This window comes from Phymastichus coffea, unplaced genomic scaffold, assembly GCF_024137745.1.
Source record: "Phymastichus coffea isolate CEN01 unplaced genomic scaffold, Cenicafe_Pcof_1.1 PCOF00068, whole genome shotgun sequence".
NCBI lineage: Eukaryota > Metazoa > Arthropoda > Insecta > Hymenoptera > Eulophidae > Phymastichus > Phymastichus coffea.
This window is the reverse complement of record NW_026706879.1, coordinates 495,174-518,825: the sequence shown is the minus strand read 5'-3', so window position 1 is coordinate 518,825 and position 23,652 is coordinate 495,174. Positions and strand designations below refer to the sequence as shown.

At 40.9% G+C, this 23,652-nt stretch overlaps 1 protein-coding gene and 1 non-coding gene across 3 annotated transcripts in view; one reads left to right on the top strand and one right to left on the bottom strand.

Annotated features, from left to right (window-relative positions):
* The window catches only part of LOC131667615 (tyrosine-protein kinase transmembrane receptor Ror), a 226,913-nt gene that overhangs the window by 150,902 nt on the left and 52,359 nt on the right, over nt 1-23,652 (top strand). The gene's annotated exons all lie outside the window — the stretch shown is intronic.
* On the bottom strand, nt 13,063-13,134 carry Trnam-cau (transfer RNA methionine (anticodon CAU)). The gene has a single exon. It is a non-coding gene; the product is annotated as a tRNA-Met (tRNA).

Genomic DNA, 23,652 nt, shown 5'->3' with positions numbered 1-23,652 from the left:
TGGGACTTGTGCCTGTGAGCTTGCTTTATTTCCTGATTTGCTTAAGCTTCTTAGTTGCGCGGACTTACTCGATAATAGGTCACTCGAGGGATAGAACCAACATCACAGTCGGTTCTATTTCCAAAGTAATTTTTTGCGTAGAATTTATTCATCATATCAGGTTTTTGAAATATCCTAACATAAAAAAGCAATTTTTAGTATATTTGAGGTTTCGTAATAGCATGAAAAAAATATTTTTTTGTTTTCAGGGATCAAACCATCTAAAAGTACAATTTTTGCCTTTCAAAACACATTTTTCATATCACAATTATTTTTTTGTTCATTACTCATTTCAGATAATGTAGATTGAAGTTAAATATTTTAGGAATTTCGTCACAATATCAAAATACAGCACATTGTAACAACAAATACCTTAAAACTCCAATTCTTCAATAATCGAGCCCTGCAACCTCCGAAGCTATTACCTCAGACTCTTAATCCTAATGTAATGAAAATTTGTATAAAAGAGCTTTTGAAGGCGTTGATCACGAATCCGGTTTGAAAAACCAAAATGGTGGATCTAATATGGCGACTATTTTAGGTTAGAATTGCGGTTTTCTGAGTATTTCATTTGAAAGATGGTATAAGGGTATTTATAGGCTTACTCATTACGAATCCGCCATTTTGAATTTTGAAAATTGGACTCCAGATTCGTAATCAGCGACCCTGAAAACCTTTATATACACTTTCGGGTTCGGGATAAGTGCAGCAGAAAAAAGTGCCCCTGAAAGAGTTAATGGGTGCAACGCTCCAAGATTAGGGAAATTGGGGTTTAAAAGTTTAGAGCTACAAATTCTGAATTCAGATTCTACGCAACGAATTACTTCGAAATTGACCTTTGGTTGGCCAACAACAATCTCAACCTATAATTCATAAAATCTGTGTAATTAGACGAATACCGATGCTGAAGGATGCAGGTGCAAAGATTTTCGAAGGAACATTCGACTGGCGTCGAGTTGCGTTTCGTAGCTATTCAAACGCGAGTCGATCTTATCGAAACGTCCGCAAGCTCGCCATTGACAATTGATAACAATCGCGTATCGAGAATCTGTTCGAAAGGTAAAAACGAATTGCAGCCGAGCGATAATTCGCCAATAAAATCAGCGTGGTCGAGGCGTTTGCGGAGCGGCCGAGTGCAAGAGCGCTTTCGCAGGAAGAAATCGCATTGCAGATAGGTATAGCGGCGGACATTTCCAAATCGCTTGGCAAATCTCCACGAGCGAGCGCGCGGCTATTGTCGCGCTAATGCATTCTAGGGCGTGATTCTGAATAATGCCAGACTGCCGGTGCTCTTGCGAATCTCCCCGCCTCCATCCAATCTCTTTCATTCGCATCTGTTCCAACACTCGTAACGTTCCGAGGAGCAGGAAGGCGCCTACAAATTTGCACTCCTGACGGCCAGAGCATGTACCTTTCCTTTTATTGGATGGATTTTATAAATTCAGCATACATTTTATTCATACGCGTCTTCTTTACGTGTCATACCGAGGCAGAAATTTCGTTAACTATAAAGAAACATATTTGGCCTAGACCAGTGAGGGATCTTATATTCATTATCTACAAGCTGAACTATTTTGTTTTTTGGTTACTGTCGCGTTAAGATCGGTTCTGTTACTTACTAGTCGAAGATAAACTTGACATCTACTTCAATTGTCTATTTAATATGACTGGATCAATTTATTATTAAAGTTTGAACTTGTCGGTAAGATTCTTTTGAAGTGCGTCTCTCAGTCTGGCTCTGTACATTATTAGTTGTGGATGTACATCTGTTAAACGATCAATTTTTAGTTTGTTTATTGGTATTATGCGGCTCGCAATCATTTTCATTATTTCCTTATCGAGTACAAGGCAGGCAGTCGAAAAATATTTAACTGGAAATCCGCCAGATTTTTAAGTTAAATGAATAGTAATATGAATAATTTTAAATATTAAACAACGTTACGATCGAAATGGTTGATTTTGATCATTTCGAATGTTTCATCTATTGAAAACAATTGACAAATTTGAAATAAAAACGTACAAAAATAATGTTGACTTAGAAATATAACAGTGACAATGAATAGTTTCTTTTAAGTTCTTTGACGAAAACTTGATTTTACGGAAAACTGAATGTATAACACATCGTAAGTTATGAAGCCATAAACAAAACTAAGGTTAATCTAATGAACGTATGCTTTACAGTTTTGATTCTAAATTTAAGAAAATTTATATTCAGATTAATGAATAATTTCATCTTACGATTTTGTCTGAATGTTTTTTTATTACGTAAAAGAACGTATGTGAATCGTCGGTATAAATGCAACTGAACTTCTTTTCAGTACAGTGCAAAGATTTTGTGGGTAGGACACCTTTCAATATTGTCAGGATAGGGCATGAAATAACTAAACACTAATTTATATAAATAAAATAAATATGTCTTTATTAACAAACGTGAACGTGAAATCACAATTTAAACGTGTTGATTGTGCTAGTTCGTAGAATCAACTTTTCTGACTAATTGTAACAATAGCAGTTACTTATCGACAAACTTGAAACATGAATTGTTTACCGACTAAACTGTGTTATTACCGATTATGTGATCGTAAAAGCTCAAATATTCCTCCTTTGAGTTAACACAGCCAATCATTTGCACTCTATCTATCGACAAAATATCGACACGAAGCTAAAGTATGCGAAATGAAAGATAACACAGGCTGATAACATTTGAAAAAAGTCCGCACTCAGAGACCAGACAAGATATATCCGAAAGGATTTGGTGCCCTGAATCCGAATCCGAGCTCAAAATTGCTCCATCATCCTCAGTTTTCGATACGTCCTAACTTGAAAGCATCAAAAACACGTTTTTTTGCTATTTCCTACCCCTGTAACTTTGTGAAAAAATGTTTTTTGCAAGTTTTACGACGGCATCTTAAAAAGCAACTCTTGCTTTTCAAGACGCACTCCTAATTTTTTTCAATATCATGTTTTTCGACAGAGATATGACAGATTGAAGTATGATAAATTTGAATTTTCGCAAATGCCGCTTAAGGAGAGAAAAGTTTCGTTGAAATATAACAATGGTAAACCTAGCAGAGTACAGGATTAGTGGGTTAAGGAACTTAGGATGTAGTGGTAAGGTACTTGGAATGTAGCAGTCGGGGGTTATTGCCTAGCAGGGTCTAAGGTTCTTTGGTTAAGGTACTTGCGATATTATTTTATTTTTTAACAAAGATTATCTTTAAGCGAAACTTTTATCTACTTAAACGAAAATGCCAATTTATCATACTTGATTGTATTATATCTTTGTCGAAAGAAAAATAATATTAAAAAAATGAGGAGTGCGTACTGAAGGGCAAGGTTGCTCTTTAAAGTAACATCATTGAATTTCCAGAAAAAACATTTTTTCACAAAGTCACAGGGGTTGAAAAATAGCAGAAAACGTATTTTTGATGCTCTGAAGTTAGGATATCTCGAATGCTGAGAATAATGAAGCAATTCTGAGCTCGGATACGCATTTAGCGCATCAAATTCCTTCGGGTGTACCAGTTCCGGTCTCTGGGTGTAAAAATGCGTTGGCTTGTGTAATTTATAATTCAAAACATTGTTATTAATTAGGCTAAATAGTTAATCGGAGATAAGAAACAATTAAAGGTCTCAATTCTGTACTTATCTGATAACAGTTGCACAGTTGATCTGTCTTTAACTCTTTAAACGTATTGGCATTTTACGATAATCAAATAACGATGCAATACATTGCGAAAGTAATGATTACTATTACAAAAATAATTGTCGGTAGTATATTTACTGCTGTTACTCGCGTTACAACAAATTATTCAATCTGTATACCAAAAGTTCGGTTATATACCCATTTTGTAACTAAAAGAATAGATTTTGCTGTGCGTCGACGAGAAAAAAAATCATTTCGTGAAAATTAATGAATTATCCACTCGTCCGTATATTTCTTTAAACCATCTTTTAAGCCTGAGTAACAATACTTTTTACGACTGCGTGCTAATCGTTCAGAGCGTAGGAGTAATATTCAATTGCGATTATCGTGCATTCAGTTTCAAATGAAAACAGAAAGGAGAGAATTTCCCATTGAGATATTCTTCCCGTCCCACATAGCGAACGAAACCGAACTACAGTGACGTCGGTCCGACCTTAATCGACATAAAAAATCATTTGACGAAACCCTTATAAAATCCTGCGTCCATGTACAAAGGGTGTCCTTTACATTTGATATTAAGCCGAGGCTTTCGCGCGCTTGCATTGTGCACCTATTCTGTAGCATCGCTCCTATAATCCCGTGGCTTACATGCGATCCCCCTCTCCCCTCCCCATCTATTACACTTCATTACGAATCATTCTCTCTCTTTCTCTCTTTTCCATCGTCCAACTCGCTAAGTGCCGGAAATACGTCGTGGACACCCTTTGATATGCCCGAAATACACCGAATGAGAAAGGGATCGAATAAAAGGTTATATATGCCGACATTGACTCTACAGGGGATTATACTTTTCGTGTGTTGTAGCCGCATAAATGCACGAGCTGGATTTCCTTGATGAAATTCAGCTCTCACTTGCGAGAGAAATGCCACTTTGGTATTTTGTCGTGTACTAGTGGACATGCGCTGAACTTTCGTCGATCGAATCAAATGTACGAATTTCGGCTGGGCGTGAAATCCATTATCATAATAGCACATATCCCATTGCGGTATCATCATCCAAATAATTGTTGGTTTTCTTTGTTGCAGGTAAGCCTCGCGTTGCCCCTTGCTTTTCGCCCAAATCTACTGCCCGTAAGCTACGTAATATTAACTAGAATTAAGCGAAAGCAAATAAAAATGCGTATCACGTGAAAAGCCGCTTGACTGATTGAATTCGCAATAAGCGTCTGGCGTATATTTTCCAAAGTTAATATCGAGTATTCAATCAAACGAGCTCTCGTCGAAATTAATATAGAGGCCGAATTGAGCGTGACAGCATAAGGAGGGGCCGAAAACCGAAGGGGTTACACATCCGTTTAGCGCGAGCCCGTCCTTGCGAAACACAGGCCGTGAATATCAAATCGAATCGCGTGCAGTACAGCTCGAGGCATCTTATCGTTACGGCTTCGCGAAATTTCTGAGTTAACTTGCGTTCCTGCGATGGTTCGCAGAAAAAGAGAATGGGAACTCGCAAGAGCCGGATTTTCCTTTTGTTTTTTGTTTTTCTTATTTTGCATGCCCTTTTCGAACATCGGGGAAACATCGGGGAGCCTGACTGCGTGAAAGCCAAAGTTTCCCGAACGATTATTATGCGCGCGTGAAACGAGTCGTCGGCTTCGCCTATGTGCGCGCGAGGGAAGAAACGATTGAACGCGCGTGCTCTGCTTGCCAGATTCCTCGACAGTCCAAAGAGAGATTGCCGGGCGGCCTGTCTTTTTCTCTTTTTTTCTTTCACCTCGCGCGAGCCGCCTGTTTTTTTCCTCTCCTCGCGCGTCTTTTGCCGAATGCCAATGGCTTCTGTAATATCGCGCGGCGCGAATTTCCAGAAGGGAAGCCGGCACGACCACGTGACAGCGGAGCATCGTTGTTTCGTCGGTGCGTCGCGCCGAACAAATTAATTTGCGTTGCTATTTTCCCCGACGTAGCCGAGTGCTCGTCAAACGGAAAGCGGATACCAAAAGCATCCGGCGAAACTAATGGCCTCTGGAAGTAACCGATGCCTCGACGATCAATCCGCGACCACGTTAGCCGCCCTTTGCCGCTGCAAGGCCGACCAATAAAAATCCATCCGCGAAGACCGAGGGAGAAACGATCCTCGCATTAATAATAACGCAGTCGCCATATTTACACGTAAATTGCTACTCTGGCGCGCAGGCCGTCCGTATAGCGGCGAGTCGCTGATCCTCGACTCTTCGGTTCGACACGCGGCGCAACGGCTTTCAATTGTTCTTTCCGCGGCTGTCAGGAGCATGTGTTCCGCTGTGCGTGCGTATGCGCAGCAGGCACGCGCCCCGGCTCTCCGATGCGCGACGCGGAACTAGAATGGCAATCCCTTTGCCATTGGTTACCCCTTATTTTCCGAGACACGCGCTGCCGCCTCTTTTGCTCGGCCTTTTCGGGACAAACACGTAGGCTGCATTCCTTCTTCCCCGGCCTTTCCTTTTTTCCGGCTGCCTCCGCGACGCCTCTCTTCCGTTTTCAATTACATGCTCGGCTTCTGTGCGCGCGCGCGCCGCCTTTGCCGGCCGAGCGTGTCCACGGAAACGGAGAATCGATGGCTCTGCCTGCATTTCCATTCGCGCGCGGTCAAGGCTCAAGGCATTCTCAAGAGCCAGCTCCGTACACCGCGCACTTGCGCGAAGCCTCTCATCGCAGTCTCATATCCCGACGTCGCGACTGTCTATTTCTCGTGAGATTGCATCATCGTCTCCAATCTTACACATTTTACAACGACTGCTTGTGATTGATGAGCAATGTCATATCTTGTTATCCGTAGCGCTTACTACTATTCTTTTGGGACTTGAGCCAGTCTGTCACGTGCTGCTCATATGATTTCCAAAATGTTACGCGAGTGCCTGAATTACGTCGAATCATTTGTTTGCCCTGTAAGTAGTAGTTGTGGATAATAATACTCGCAGATTTTACAAGCTACCACGTGCTGCTCATATGATTTTATAATTTGAAAATGGTAACGTAAGCGAGTGTCTGAATTAAGTCAAGTCATTTGTTTGCCCCGTACGTAGCAGTTGTGGCTAATATTACTCTCAGTATCTTTCACTGAACGATTTGTTTGCCCAGTTGTCCAATCATTACATAGCTTGAGTAAACGCGACACGATTAATTGCTTCAGCAGGAAATCTCATTAAAATTTGAAATGAAAATTATTGCGCTTGACTTTGCTGTTAATCGGCGTCGCCATAACCGACTCACCTGGGCTGAGTGAAATAATTCAAATTGACATAGAGTCAACTATTTAGGATTAATGTTCAGTTAAACTCTGTAACATTCTAGACACGCTGAAATATTTGATCAATCAGTAATAAATCTTGTTGCAATGTTAGCACGATGAATATTTACAGAGTTAGTTTTGAGACGCAGATATTGGAGAATATCATTCAGCTCGGTCCGACAGCGAATCGAGTTATGTTTTACGTCAAGACATCAGACTAAATAAGAGACCAAGTTTTATCAGGAATTCAAATTGAAAGATAAAGTTAAGAGCGTTAAGTTATTTAGCCGCTCATCGTACAGACTATCTTACATGGAATAGCGCAGTCATCCATCCCTTATTTACATTCTAACACAAGCTGGTTGACCCTCCTTATTGCCAAAAGACGTATAATAAGCAAAGACAACTGATTATACAATGCGTATTAGTAGGTAGCGACTCTACGCTTCGCAACTTGCAATCGTTGATGCTCGTTTAATATGCACTGTAGATCAATTATACAAGTTTTCCATCCTCAAAAATAATGAAAAGAACGACGTCAGGCTCCAAATTACTCGAGTACAATAGATTCTGAATCTGTCAAAACAAAATTCAGAAATAAATTCAGCTCTGTCAGAATCAAGTCTGTTATTTTGACAGAGCTGAATAATAATCATAAAAGATGCAAACAAAAAATGAACATAGCAGCAAAACAAAATAGTAAATTGGGCATTCGCGTACACAACAGATCCTATGAATTTTATGACACGATATCCTTTGAAGAACATCAAAGACTGCAGACGTTATAAACCTATGATTTCATTTTTTTTTTCGATTAGGTTGAAATTCAATTTGGACACAGTACACGAAATATTAGTTACTGTGCTGTGTGATTCCTATCGGCCAACGATTGTCTCGTGTGGGCATCTCGAAATTCATTACGTTTTTGCATCATGTATCAGTGGTAATTGATAAAGGGGATAGACTTTTTTGCTCAGAGAAAACATAATGTAAAATTATTGATTGTAACTAAAACAAAAAAAAAAACATTAATCGAAGATTCGCTTTTATAAAGGACAGCATGAGTAATGTATCGGGCCAAAAAAATTGGCGTTTACACAAAGCACTTGCACAAAGAAAACGATAAGCAAAGCCAAAGGTATTGGTTGAATTGAATGTGACGTAGAGAACTCATTCACAAGTGATCGAGCGTAATAGAAACGACGCGCAAAGTGTCTGTCGCGCGTATACGGCAACATCTGTTGGCTCGCTCGGCGAGACTAACGCGCAAGGAGCATAATGCACTTTGCCGTCGGGATGCAACGCGACGCGCCTCGCCGGCTTTTCCGCGCGGCCGTCGGTCGAGCCAACCCTTCTGGCCGTCGCCTCGCGCCTAAAACGCCTCGCCAAATTCAATAATTCGTATCTGACGTCGAGCGATGACGAGCGCTGCTCTGCGCCCGAAGGATGCCACGCTTTTGCGCGCTAATGGATTGATTGCTTTTCCTGCTTGATTTGGTTTCTGCCCGCCTGTATGTTCGACTTATTGACGCCGATATGCGCGCCGTCGAGTGCAATCGATCGATTCCAGCGCGGACCCTGCGGAGACCTGCTTCTGCTGAAAAATCCTGGGTAAATGGATAAAGCAGCAGCGGGAGGAGGGAGGAGTAATTACGCTCCTGACGTTTCATTCGTTGCACAGCGTTATTTACTTATTTTCTATGCGCCCCGTTTTTGCGTCTCCAGTTTTAAGCCAAAAAGAGCTGCAACGCGAGCTTAGATTTTACAAAGAGCAACATTATATCTGCCCCGACAACAGTACGCGAAGGTGGAAATCGTGTGCGATGCTAAAATTTAACGCTGTCGGTCACGCGATAACATTACTTTGACGATGTGAGTTACGTGATGCTGTGTCGCACGAGGTGAGTAATTTTACGAACTTCAAATTACCTTTTAGTAATACAACTCTGAAAGCGCCGCGAGATACATTTGCCAAATTAATTCGTTGTGCTCACGTCTCGCTGAACATCAATAGTACGAAACAGCCGCAAATGGAGTTTTGTTATTCTCTCTCTCTCTCTTTCTTTCTCTCTCTCCCTCTCTCTGTCAAAGAAACGAAATCTAACGTCGCGCCCACGCGTGCAATTGAACGTTTGGAAATTGAATGAGGAATAAAAAAAAATAAAAGAAATGCAAAGCGCGAGAACGGCAGAGCGCGTAAACACAACGATAACTCCCCAGCGAAATCGAGTGCGCGCGCGGGCGGATGGTTACCATCAAATTTTCGCGCTTCCAACTGAATCCACATATCCACACACGGCTGTAGGTAAAACAACGAGCTTTCCACGAGTTTGCATATAAAGTGCGCTCTCCGTGTGCCGCGGACGGGGATAAAAAATACGCCAATCGAATGCCGAATGAATGCTACAAATTGTACGAGGAAGCGCGATATGCTTCAGCTCTAACTGCACATTTTTCAGTCTAATTGCTTGCGCATTAGGGTTATTGAATTACGTTACACGCCGTGAATTTACGAAGCTTTTCTTTTTTTGTTTGTTTTTTATTTCTTGCTATCGCTAGCTAGTTGTAAAATTTTATTGCGACCATCCCATTTCTACAGAGGAAAATTAATTGTTCAATTACATTGAGTTGAATTTTATAAAAGTACGGGATTGGCAATGTGAAAGTTGAGCGCGGCTCTATTAAGTGGCAAAATTTAAAAAATATGTAAATAGACGTTTGATTGTCTTTGTCACGAAGAGGATTCTCAACAGTACTTCTTTCAGTAACCGCTGTCTTATTGGCGGAGCGATGGTCGCGGTGTAGAACGGTAATACTCTTTGAAATAGTCACCTTGAGGCTGATTTTGCAAGTTGTCGCTCGAGGATGAAAACACCGATGGACAATTCAGTTTGCATTTAATGATCGACTTTCCCATAGCACTTGAAAATATGAAAACTTTGCTCAGTGCTTATCTAATTAAAAACAAAAAATTGGAATTTTTTCGATCGTTGCAAATAATTCTTAATATTTAGAAAGTTTCAATGAAGACGATCGTAGGCTATAAATCCATTATTAAATATTCTAAGTACTAATCCAAGCTAACAATCGTAGATACAGTAAGAACCAACAGAGTCGATACAACAGCTTTCATTTTGATCATCGATATGTGCTATTGAAATAAAAAATCGTTTCGTAGATGGATTCGAATAGTTTAATAATTTTCACATAATAACTGTCATTAAAAATAAAGATCAAGAAGGTTGCAATGCACTTACCACTGATGCTCCTAAAACTATAAATATACCTTTTAAACTATAATTGTGTATGCGTAACACGTCAAAAATTATAATACTACAAAGAAACAAAGGCTGTTTTGGTCAATCCGTGCTTTATAATTATAATTTTGTAAATGGATTACCTAGAGCATATTTACGAAATTATTCACACGCCGGCAGTCAGTGCTTTATCAAACGTGGAAAATCCGAGTGATGATAACTATTTATAAAGGCAAATGATTAAATAGAGACAGAGAACGTATTCATACATGGTGGGTCATCAAATTTTGGATCGTGACAAATAATATAATTACGCTTGAAGCAAAATTAGCGAATGCTAATAATATTGGCTGAATAGTTCAATTAGAATATACTACTTGCAATTGTTTTGAAATGTAACTTCCCAAAAGCATTGTGCTAGGGTTCGAGGTACTTTCACGCGTTTTCAATTGAAAACTAGGACTGACCGTGCTCTCAAAAAAGCCGAGAAAATTTTACGTAAAATCAACTCGAGCAGATACTGTGTATGTGGTCGCGGTACGCATGCAAATAGGTATGAAATAATTATGAAGCCTGGCCGCACCCGACACTATACATCTATATATTAATTATATAAGTTGTTTGGTTAGTAAAAATGATTTGAATTACTAAAAGTGTCAGTATGATCTGAATGCTAAAAATGTCAGTATGTATAATAAAATATCAGTCATAGCCTGATGCCGGTATTGTAGGTATAAGTTTAACCTACAAATACATGTCTGTATTTGTAATTATTGATGTAATTAAACAATTATCAGAAACGATCATGCGTAATTGAACTGGTACTCGGTTCTAAGCATTTGTGTCTATAAATTTTATTTTATATACGATCCTGGTATAGTTAATGAAATCTTCCCCTTCCTCACTGCCCACCACACTTTTCTCAAATAAAATAGTAAAACTTACACGCTAGTAAGCTGCCGCTAATACCTAGAGTCTAGAGACTATTTTAATATCAATTTGGTATTTTTGCATGCAAGTAAAAGTTGTAATCTGACCATTTTCTTTATAATTACGAAGCGGAAATTGCGAGCTTGATCGCACAACGTGATAAAATTGACATTCCGTAATTATAACAAAAATAGTTAAATTACAACTACCAAATTGATTTTTAAATAGTCTCTAGGTATCAGCGGTAGCCTACTCGCAGAAAAGTGTTACATTTTAAAAATAGCGTGGTTGGCAGGAGAGAAATGATATCAGAAATTCTTTCGTTCTGTATATAAGCTGCACTGCCAAAATCATTCTATCTGGTTGGCACATTTTTGGAATGCATCGAAAAAAAAAAACGGTGAAAACGGTTCTCTGGAACGAATTCCAATCCGAACGAGAAAATCTTTGCAGACCGATGAGAGAACATACAAATGTGAGATTTGTCGACACTCAAAATTAAAGTACGGTCGTATCCAACCGCTAGGCAAGAAGAATGCGAGAGGTAGCCACGTGAAATACTTGTACAGGCACAACATCGCTGCCGTAGCATCGGCGTGGATATAGAGTAAAGAAAAGCCCAGCGATAAATTAAGAAGTCAATACGTCAGTCTGGTGGAGATAGTCGTAAAGCCCTGTAGCAGCGGCAGCAGCACGGGTTGTATATAAAGCTTTTCGCCGAGGGGATAAAGCCAAGAGAGGGCGAGAGGTCTGCTCCTCTCTTGCGGTGTACACAACCTGATAAACTTTACAACAGCGGCAGCAGCTCGGCTCCGCTTTGGCTGTTGCGTCCGCATTATCGCACGCGGACAGTCAAGTTTGCACGAGTGGTATCCATCGATGTGCGCTTCCTTATGTACGGGGCCAGTCCCCCCCCCCCTTCTTGCATAGTTCTTGCCCCACCGATGACCGCGGAAACACGTGGCCCGCTGTAACTTTTCATTGCCGGGCTTGATCGTGGAATTTCATTTGACGCTTGACGACAGCCGCCGAGCAGACGCGGCAGGGATTTGTGAGCGAGCGAACACCGATTCGTTCGCCCATTTTTGCCAATTTCCGACGTAAAGACGTGCCAAGGCGACGCGTATCCATTGCCGCGTGAATCGCGAAACAGAGAACGCGCGGCAAACGTCGAACAAAGATCCGCTGGTGGCCTGCGCGTGGCCCGACTGCGTCTGGGCGAAGGATTGAAATTTCGTTTGGACAGCTGCCCTCCCCACCCCTACGGCCTCGTCCGAGCCAGACGCGCGCGCTCAGGCTCCACGACACAATGCACACGCCATTCCCACCCAGAACAATTAGGCAGAGCCAAAGGTAAACGCGCGCGCTAATTCTCTGCCTCGGCTTGTGTACCGGGTTAATCAACTGCGAAATGCTTTTTTTTTCGGTGCTCGCTCGCCTGCATTTTACACTGACAGCCAGTCGAGGCTCGCGACAAATTCGCGCCAGCGGATTGTCGTCTATTTCATTGCGCTTCGTCATGGTCGAAATGTGGCACTCCATTCGTTTCTCTTATCTAAGAATATGCACCAATGAAAAGCGTAGCTCTTCGTTAGCAGAGCATATTTTCATCATTCAAACAATAGACTTGAACAAGCATAAAATTCCGGCATTTTACCTCTTTTTCCTTCTTGCGATCAGTTCTTATCTACCTGTCGTTCTTTCGTCAGACGAAATCTAATTGTTCTGGTCGGAGTTTTTATTCGATAAAAAGAAATCGTTTCTTTTACAAGACTCTTTATAGATAAAAAAAACGCAAAAGAAAATACAGCCACGGTGATTCAGTCGAATTATTGTTATTTTCCGAAAAAATCCATCGACAATCAGTGAACGAACGAATTTGATTAATTTGCCGGCTAAAATAAAAAATAAAAAAATGAAACTAGCAGAGCGTGGTTTCGATCCACGGACCTCTGGGTTATGGGCCCAGCACGCTTCCACTGCGCCACTCTGCTCTTGTGGCGCCGATGTCGCGTATATTCATAGCAGTGAATACGGAATGATGCAGTTTTGAGGACAAATCAATAGGGCGGCTCGCTAATATTTCAGATAATTTTACACATCTTATTCGATATAAATTGTACAAACAAATTTCATTTTTATTCGGAAAAAATACTATTGAGTCGGATAAAAATAGCAGTACGCGGGGAATATCGAAAAAATTGCCATTTAACCTGTATACATCCAATATCGGTCGTGAAGCCCGCGACTCAAAGTACGTCAGCTTTGAAAACAAATGAATGCAATCCTTCCGAGATGAAATCCTCCTACCTTAAAAAAATGATGTGTAGCCGATCATCCAGCATTGTGATTGGTTGAACGTCAAAAAGCACCGACATTCAAATATTTGAGAGAGTAGCGACGGTGACGATAAAAGTTTAACGATGTCAATGTCACACGCACCAAACCAACACACACATGTTAAGCATCTAAGCGTCATTTGTCTCTGCGGCGCATTGTGAAAACGGCGATTACGTGATTTCTTTCGATCGATTATTAATTGAGGTGTTATTTAATAGTGAGCAAGTAAGTTTTTATATATTTTTTAAACCAAGTGTGAATTAAATAATTATCATTATTTTTTTTACTTAAAAAATAAAAATAGTAATTTATGTAACTAACCTATTAAAACCACGTGTATTATATTTTCAACAGCTCAACTATGAATATCAATAACAACCAACAAATGGCTATACCTTATACTTCAAATGAAGATAAGAAAACAAGGAGAATAACGTTATAACAATCTAAATCTTCAACAAAAACAAATAGTTGACATGATTTTTGAAGCAGTTCACAATTCAAACTATTCTGGTCCTAGGTGCATTTATATGGATGGACCAGGAGGATCTGGAAAAACTTACGTTTATAAAACTATATACTATAAATTAACTTCTGAAAATATTAAAATATGTTCAATGGCATTTACTGAAATTGCAGCTACATTGCTTCCAAATGGAAAAACTGTACATAAAACTTTTGGATTACCAGTACCTATGTTTCAAGATTCATCTTCGAATATTAAAGCACAATCTCGTGAAGCTCAAATACTAAGAGAAACTGAAATATTTATATAGGATGAAATTTCAATGACTCCAATATATGCATTGGAAAGTGTAAATAGAACCTTACAAAATTTTATAAACAATGATTTGCCTTTTGGAGGAAAAATTATCATAGAGGAGGAGATTTAAAGCAATTGTTATCAATTAAAGTTCGAGGAACACGAAGTGAAACATTGAGTCTTTGTGTTAAATATAGTAAAGTATGGAAATATTTTACTAAATTTACTTTAACTGCCAACATAAGAGTTTTATCAAATGAAATAGAATATTCTAAATTTCTATTAGATATTGGAAATGGAACATTAAATGATAAAAATGACTGCATAACTATTCCTGAACATTGTATACTCCCCCCACATGCTAATATAATTGATATGTTTGGTAACTTAATCAGAAAAAATAAATTCCAAGAAATGAGTAAATGTGCTATATTATCAGCTAGAAATATTGACGTAAACGATATTAACAAACAAATTACTAATTTATTGAATAAAGATTCTGAACGAATATATACTGCTATTGATACCGTTGTTAATAACAATGGTGAATTAGACGATCTTATTTTACCAGAACATTTGCATAATTTAAATCCGCCAAGTTTACCTCCTCATGAATTACGATTATGAAAAAATTGTATTATAATGGTTATTAGAAATATTAGTATTAATGAAGGCTGATGTAACGGAACATGTTTTACGAATTTACGAACCACTTAATAAAATGTAAAATTTTAACAGGTAAAGTTAATGAAATTGTCTTCTTAAACCGTATAACACTGTATTCTGAAAATGATTATCCATTCACATTTAAAAGGAGACAATTTCCAATCAAACTAGCTTTTGCAATGACCATTAATAAAGCTCAAGGACAAACATTTAAAAACACTATTATTGATCTTAGACGGATCGTGTTCAATCATGGTCAACTTTACATAGCAATGTCTAGGGTTAGATCTTAGGATTCTGTTAAAATATATTTAGGAAATTACGCACAAATAAGAAAAATTAAAAATCTTGTCTTCAAAGAATTATACCAAGAATAAATTTTGATGTATTACAATAATGAAAAGCATATTATAGAATTATATTATTAAAAAAGATGCAAAACTTAATAATATATATTGATGTAATCATAAAATAATATAAAAGAAATATTTTTTATAATATTATATTAATATATTGACAACATGTGCTAATAAAGATAAGATATTACAGCGCGCTTGACGACATCTAGTTAAATTAAAAGTGGCAATTGGTTTTCGCGCTGTGAACGATCGCAAAAGGTCTAACCTATGAATGAAGAGCAATTGTTTTGAGAGAGAGCCAGTTTTCAAGAAAAACGTCTTATTCGAAAGTAATCGATCAATTGCTCGATATTACGCTCTTGGTTTCCGCCGGACTATCCCGTAAAAGAGCTCGTGCGCTCTCGATTAAATTCTTTATACAGTGGCTTTGTTATACGGGCGGTCCGATAGTTTCATCAAAGTAAAGCGAGATGCGAAAGGGAGTTGAAACTAGCCGTAAAAGAATGCTCGCAGCAAATATGGCGCGGCACAGTAAAGTGTCTGAGAAGAAAGTACTGCTTTTGCGCGAGAGAGAAAAGAGCCAAAGTACAAGAAGCCTCTTCTGGCAATATGTGTTTAAGATACCGTAAAAGACTTTTATTACTCTATTTAGAAAAGAGCTGGTCGTAAGGCGAACTTGATCGCAAATTATCTTAGGAAGCGTAGTGCTTACTTTTTAATCAAACTTAGCGGCGACTTGCGCACGAGGAAGCGGACTTTGACGCATAATGGCGAGCCCCGTCGCCACGGAAAACGGCCGAGAGTCCATCTAAATAAAGATAGCCGGCAAAGAAAGAGAAAAAGCTCGATCGCTCGCAGCTCTCCTGAGCAGAAGCCGTATGCGATAACTCATTGTGAAGGCGGATCGCGCGCTCGAGCGCCAGCAAGTACTCAACCTAAAGTGTGCAAAAACGGTCGAAAGCTTTTGTTGCGTGTATTACCCTCACTTTATCGACTCTCCCCGATGGACTTTTATCGCGTGTACGCTGTACAATGTTTTTATAAAAGATCCCATCGAGAAAATATTTTACTCTCTTACGTTAGGGGTATTGAGTGCCATAGCGATTGGTTACGACCTGCCGTTGGCCAAGTCATTCGCAAAGCCTACTATATGGCGGTATATGTTCGCATGGTGTCCTACGTGTACTTGTGTATCTCAGTGACGAAGAGATTGACTCGAGACGGAGTCGTGGATCATTCGTGGCTAATTCCAACGGACTATTTTCTTTATTATGTTTCATCCGTCAGCACGCCACTCGGTTCATTTATTTTATTTTCGGTCGTCGTTATTCATTTTAATTTCAAATGCAATGATTAGTACGCAATCAATGAATTTATCAAAAGTAGCTTGCTCGTTGTTTCGTCATTGTTGCAAAATTATTATGCCCGGTATTCCCGTCACATCTGCATTATCTCGCCTTATTGCCGACAAGGAGAGCGCGTTCGCTCGGCATGTTTCACAATTTGATCCGTAACAAGGTATTTGCCATTTCAATTAAACCTATAACTCAACGTACGTACGTACATTGTCGATTAATTGCGCAAAGCTCGCCGTTCCGTACTTCCATTGTAATTTGGACAAACTAGCGAAACGTTTAATGAATCCTCCGAACGACATCGACCCGACATTGGCAAGAGCGCGTATGAATTCCAAACTACGCGTGCTACACGGCTCATTCAAATAATGCACACAACGGCAAAGCGCAAAACCGGGCACCGAGCGGAATTCGCGGGCTCGCGTTACACGTCAAAAGTACGCGACGGAGAGGGGGAGGGGGCTCGAGGCCGAGGCGGGAAAGAGCGCGAGTGCGCTGTACTCGACGAAAGCTCGTGTACGCGCACTTCAAAAATGAACAGCAAACGCGGACGGGTGTCCGGTGCCGGCGTCCTTGAAAACTGTATCCTCGCGCGTAGAGCTTTTCAACCGGGCGGGCGCGCCGGGATACTCAAGGCTAGCGTTCCTTTTTTTTTTCCTGTTTGCTTGTCGCTTCCAGAGCTTTCACTCGGGAATGGAGTTCCTGCGATAGCTCAATTCTTGTTTGTTTTTTCGGGTCTTCCCATTGTTTTCTGCAACTGGAGAAGTGCAGATATCGCGATTGTATGTGATCTTTCTTTTACTTTGATTCCATCGAAATTTTGAAAAATTCTGGCTTATTTTTTACCCCCCCCCCCCCCCCCCCCCAGAAAAAAAAAATCTCAAGTTTCCCCGATTTCTAAAAGTCAGCACATTTAACATAAAAATAGGCTGACCACTTGCACAAACGTCTCTCCCGATTCGGATCCTCTGGCATGCTCCCAAAAGGCAATCACAATCCGAGGACAACAGTCCAGGACAGAGAGCGAATGTGTGCGAGTGCGGCGAATGAGCAGTGTCGGTTTATACGATAATGTACAAGGCTGGCGGATGCCGCTGGTGGATTTCCCAGAAGGCTGCGGGACTTGCAAGCTTCGCCATAAAACGCGTCGCGGCGCGACGGTACCGTGTCCCTCGTAAAAGCTGACACTCATATCGGCGCGCACGTGCGCCGGCGCCTCTCGAGCACCCTTTTGTGAATTATCAGCCCCTCGGACTCTCGGCCCCGCGTATGAGTACGAGGACAACTGCCTTCGGCTTCGTTTGCTTTACGACAAGCTCGTTCGCACAATGCACTCCAAATCACTTTCGCTTTCCTTCCTCCTGCCTCTCGGCTTGCATTCCTTTCTTGCGAGTTCGCTGTTGCTCAACCGTTACAAGTTCTTGTAAGACTTCACGTAGGTGGATCGTTTATTAAATAAATCAATGTCATTTGTTTAAACACATTTTTCAAGTTCGGCGTACTGCTGATTAACAAATTATAAGATTACATTTTTACTATTCTTGTTCCAGTCGATATTCTCTTAATTTCTCGAAAGGAATAGCTTAATGGGCGCGTTCACGGTTTTATCGTACGCACAAATTATAGTGCACAGTAACGTAGCCTGAGAATTGATACACGCTGATTCACGTCACATTACTGTGCACAATAGTTTGTGTGTATAGCGAAACCGTGCACAATTATCCGCATACCACTTAATGATGTGTAAGGCCATATTTAGCAATGGAACGTCATATTACGTTTATTAAAACATTAGCTCAGCTTACTATGAAGGACTTTGATAATCGGCGATTTTGTTACAACAGATATAAAGCCATATATGACAGTCCTTTTGCCTGAAAATGTTACTTTTTGAATTTGATGTTGACGCGACGAAGCACAGATGAAATCAATAAAAAAACTAATCGATAACGTACGACCAGATATTATATAAAACGATTGCCGTTCACAATCCAGCTCATTCAGCTAATCTTCACATTTTCTTAACGTGAGTATAAATATTGGATTTCATTGTCTATATATAGATCGTCACTAAGCTTCTGACTGAAAACTGACATTTCAACGATAACATTTGTTTTCATTTTCCAAATGTTGTCATTAAATTGCAATAGCTTATCATCATTCGATAAGAGTTATCATCACTACAATAGTTTGTGTCAGCCGTGTATCCTTTGTACTATTCAACCTTACACTTGCTTTTTACGTTTGTTGAAATATTTGCAGAGAAACATTATGTCGTCTCTACGTATTTTCTTCGCTATTGTGCTGATCTCAGTTGCAACGCCATCTGTATTTGGTGACAACTTCCGCGCTGGCTCAAGAGTCGTAAATGATCGTTTGATTGTCCAAGAATGTGTCCAATTGAATGCACAGCCGTTAGATCAAGAATAGGATGTTACATATTGCGATGAATCGAATATCACGTATATAAATGTCATTGAAAACAATCTAAGTATGGGCGCTACTGTGCGAATTGAGTCTGGTGGAACAACTTTATCGGATTCGATAAAGTTGTTTTAGACTTCAGAACGGCGAAAAATAATATTATGGACTTTTCAGTAGAAGTCTACGGAGTGTTAGATTTGAATGGCAAATGGAATTGCGGAAAATGGTAGAGAGCATTTACCCTGTACAAATATATATAATGTAGCATGAGTGAGTAATTGATTTTGGACGTAAAAAAGGGATGAGGGAATGAAGAGAAGAGCGCAGGTACATCGCTAACTGCACGACGTGGCCCTCTGTTTTATTGTGCCTATGATTAAAGCGCGTCCCGGCTCGGGCTTGGGGCATTGACGCGAGGACATCGGTATCGTTCCCGAGAGCTTGCAAAAGCTCCGCTTTTAGCCAGCGCGCGTGCCATTGTCATTCGGACGCACGATGTGCGCTCTACGCTGATTGGAAGAGCTACGCGTGCAAGATTTGTTTTCCTTTATCGCTGGCCTCCCTCCAGGTCCGTATTTCGCCACGTATAATAGCGTCAGATCGCTACAAAAGCCTTGTTTTTTTCTTTTTCTTTTATTCAGAACAAAGCCGCAGAGCTTGATTGTCCGTCGACGAACAACATGTCAAAACAACGCTCGGCTCTTCGCCCATTTCCCTTTTCTTTTTCTTGCTCTTCTGCTTTTTTGTCTTTTTGGTTTCTTGTTTTTGTTTTTTTTATCGAGATAATATTTTCGCGAAACGACGAGTGCTTTCAACGAATTGATGCGCATGTCGCGCGCGACCGGTTAAGATTTTATTGAGAAATTTGCCGGTCGGGGCCAAAAACAAGATTACCCACTCAACTCGGTCCCTCGTCTCCCTTGATCTCGACAAAAGCCCTTGGAGCTGAGAGGGCTGACCTCTGGCCGCTGTACCCGCGAGCCCGTCCTCTTATCTCCTCGCCGCGAATATTAAGCTTTCGGGGGAGGGGCAAGCTGATGAATTCGAAGCTGACCAGCCGACCTGTCATTGTTGCACGCCAAGGATCGATTGTCCTTGCTCGAGAGATTAACTCAACACTGTTTCGACGGCTGCAAACAATTCGGCACAAGCGGCATTCTTGGAGGAAGACACATACGTTCGTACAACTCTCGCGGATTCACGGGCATAACTGCCCGGATAGTCTCTCCATTTGGATTCGTGTGACTTCTGGCGCGGGACAGGGGTGGTTAATAAGAGGACCGGGGAGCAGGCCGCAAGCATCGACTCCTCTCTGCTGTAATGGAAGCTGTTAATCTTGTAAAGTTTCGGCCCCGAGGAGAGGGAACACGGCGAAACGGCCAAAGTTCCAAAGGCAAAGTGCATCGCCGAGATCGTTAGTTGGCGGCAACTAATTATATCGAACGTTTCATTTGCTGTGCGTACATCCTGGCTTTCTTTTCTTCAACGCGAAGCCACGTCCAGGTACGGGCGCATTTAATCGCTGGTAATCATATACCTTGAAAGCTCGGCCCGGAAAATATATCCGTGAGCTTTTATGAGCCGGGCAAGCGCGACTGAAGTCAAAGTGGAGAGACTCGAATTACGCGGGTGATGGCGTTTCGAGTCTTCTTTTTGCCGCCGGGGCTCCAATTCCGCGCGCGCAAAAACAACGAAGGCTCCATCGTCTGCGCGTCCTTCGCCTCTCTCGTTTTTCTTCTTTTTCATCCCGGCTCCCCGTGCCTTTGTTATTTTATCGCGCTGTTTTTGGCCTTTGCGAATCAATCGACACACCGCTTATTGCGTTTCGCGCGATCTTCCGAGCGATTGTTTTTTATCGAATTGAAAATATCGCGCGATTTTATATGGTTCGTTGATCCGATCAACAACTGATAACATTTCATCTTTTTCTTTTCCTTACTGATCAATCGAATTATCCAATGGATCATACGCCTTTGAACAGTTAACAGCTCATTAGAATTTACCATTACTCTTTCAAATCAAATTTCAAAAAACTAAACTTATCATAAATTAGCTGACTTTCAGTTTTCAGTTGAATATATAAGGAATAAAATTGTAGATTCATAAAAAGATGATTTACTTCTACCTATGCAGAAAATATCCAATTTGACTAAAGGTCGCACTTGTGCTATCTGACTTATACGTTTCAGTCTCTCTTTTTTCTGAAGGTCGCTTATTTTCTTTACACCCCGCTTATGAACCGCCGTATATTTGCCCGCTTTGCATGATAAGAACTCGCTTGGCCTCTGCGCGCAACGAAAGAAGGTAAAAAAACTTTTTCTCCACCCCCGCGAAATTTCTTCTATCTCGACGCTCTTGGCGCGACGACGATCGGCTGACTCTGCCAAAAATACGCATGCGTAAGTAGCGCCGCGGATGAAAAGTTGAAATAAAGAATGTCGAAAGTGGCTTTACCTTTATTGAGTTCTTTCCGCTTTCGAACTTGTACGGTACTTTTATAGCGCTATCAAATCGCGATTAAAACCGTGAAAATTGATTTATGCATCGCACGCCTCCAGCACTTATCTGATTTGAAGCAATGATCGCGATATTAAGTCCGCGGTAATAAAGTTCAACGATAAATCATCGAAAAGTTTTCGTTTCCGCGAAAATCTGGCAAGCTGGTAGGCGCGAAGAGAAAAAGAAAAAACGAAATAGGAAATGAAAATCGTGGGCGCGAGAAAGTTCCGACGGCAACCTCGTTAGTCTGCGTTAGCCGAGCCAACGGCGTTCGGGGAGGCCTCGCGCGCGCCCTTCGATATGAATTTAGCGCTGTTTTATGCAAAACAAGCCAATTCTTTACGCGGGACGTATAAGTCGATCGTCGATTGCTAAATCCCTAATCCGATATATCCCGACGCGGCAAAGTGCCTTGTCGAAGTTGCGACGATGAAGCATGAGCTTGTTTACACGCGAGATCCTTTTAGGAGCTGGCGCGTTGGTTTTCAACACCTCTTTTATCGGCTAGACCTGCTAGCTTCAAATACCTATGTGGCAACTTCTCAAAGTATTAATCGAGTGTTTATACGAAATATACTTTACCAATGATACAAAGTTGTGGTTTTTGTGTTGGAGAGAGTGAACTTTTCGATAAAATTATTACAGCCGACAGATGACTACTACGCGATCAAAGTTTCTTTCATCGAATTCATCGTTGCTAGGTAATAAATCATTACCGGATGTTTCATACGATATTTGACTATAACGTAAATTACAGTGGTGTAATATATCCGTATCAGACCAGTTGCTATTAATTGTTCAAAGGCAACCATTTACAGGCAGCGAACCTTATAGAGAGAGAGAGAGAGAGAGAGACGAAGCGCCACTGGCTTCGGTGACAAAGTATAGACATTCAATTACGTATTTACCCTCTTTAATGCATAATAATTGGTGTTTAGTAAGTAAACAGGCAGCGAGCGGCGTAGGCGAATCCTTTCACACACGTGAACGCGGCTACGCATAAATCAAAGGGCCTTTGAAGCGCTCGGCTCGGATTATCATAAACGAATGCAAGCTGTACACATGCAGTTAGGTATATACACGCGCCAAGGTATTAGGCAACGCGAGAGGCTAGGGATTCGCCCGGGTATGATTAATTTTCGTCTGCCTAAAGATTGTATGAAGAGGAACATGGATACAATGTAATTTTAGCTCGCGCCAAAGCCGCTGGATTGCGCCTGTGCACGTGTCCTCGGTCTGAACCAGCGCTTTGTCGACGACGATGTAACGCGTCGACAAGCCAGTATATTCAATTTTTGTTCGAGTCGATTTTTAAGCAACGCTCGGTGATCGGAGTCCTCGAACCGCGAGTAGACTGAATTTGTTGATCGATTTCGTCCTTTGCTCTAACTGGAGTCTAACTAGGATCAAAATAACAAGGATGTCATATTTATCAAAGGAGCAGCGTGCAGTTATCCTAACGTAATCCTTATAACGTAAGCATTTACAACGTTACGCAAGACCGTCATCATTTTTAATTGACAATTAGCTATTCTAATCGCATAAGTGGCTGAGCAGATTGCTGGTTGACTACTTGGCACTACTGATCACAGGAAAAATAAAATCGTTGTTCTTTAGAGATTTTTACAGTCCTTCGATTCAAGAGCGGCTGCTTCAATTTGGCGCATCGCACTCGTTTTACGAAAAACATTCCTCAACCGAACAACAGTTTTCTGTTGCGCAAAAAAGAATTTATGATTTTGATTTGTCCGGCGTTTTTCTAAGCGTCTGACAATTGACAATAATTTTTATTTCTATGCGTTATTGATCGATCGAGCATGACATAAAATCCAATCGATCGAAAGTAACTATCGACGAGAAAAAGCATTTTTCATGGGAGCATATTCGCGCCAGTCTAACAAGGAGCATTTCGTGCCACGAAAGTGAGATCTCTAACGACCCAAGACGCGCCAAATGTCCGGGACGCGTGGGCGCGAATTCAAGATACGCGTCGCCGTCTCTCGCCGTCGTAAAAATAAAAGGAAAAAACTGATTCCGCCACGCTTGGCTCTGCAAGCTGTACGGGGGTTACGAGGTTCTTTAATGCGAGCTCGTTTGACAAAGAGG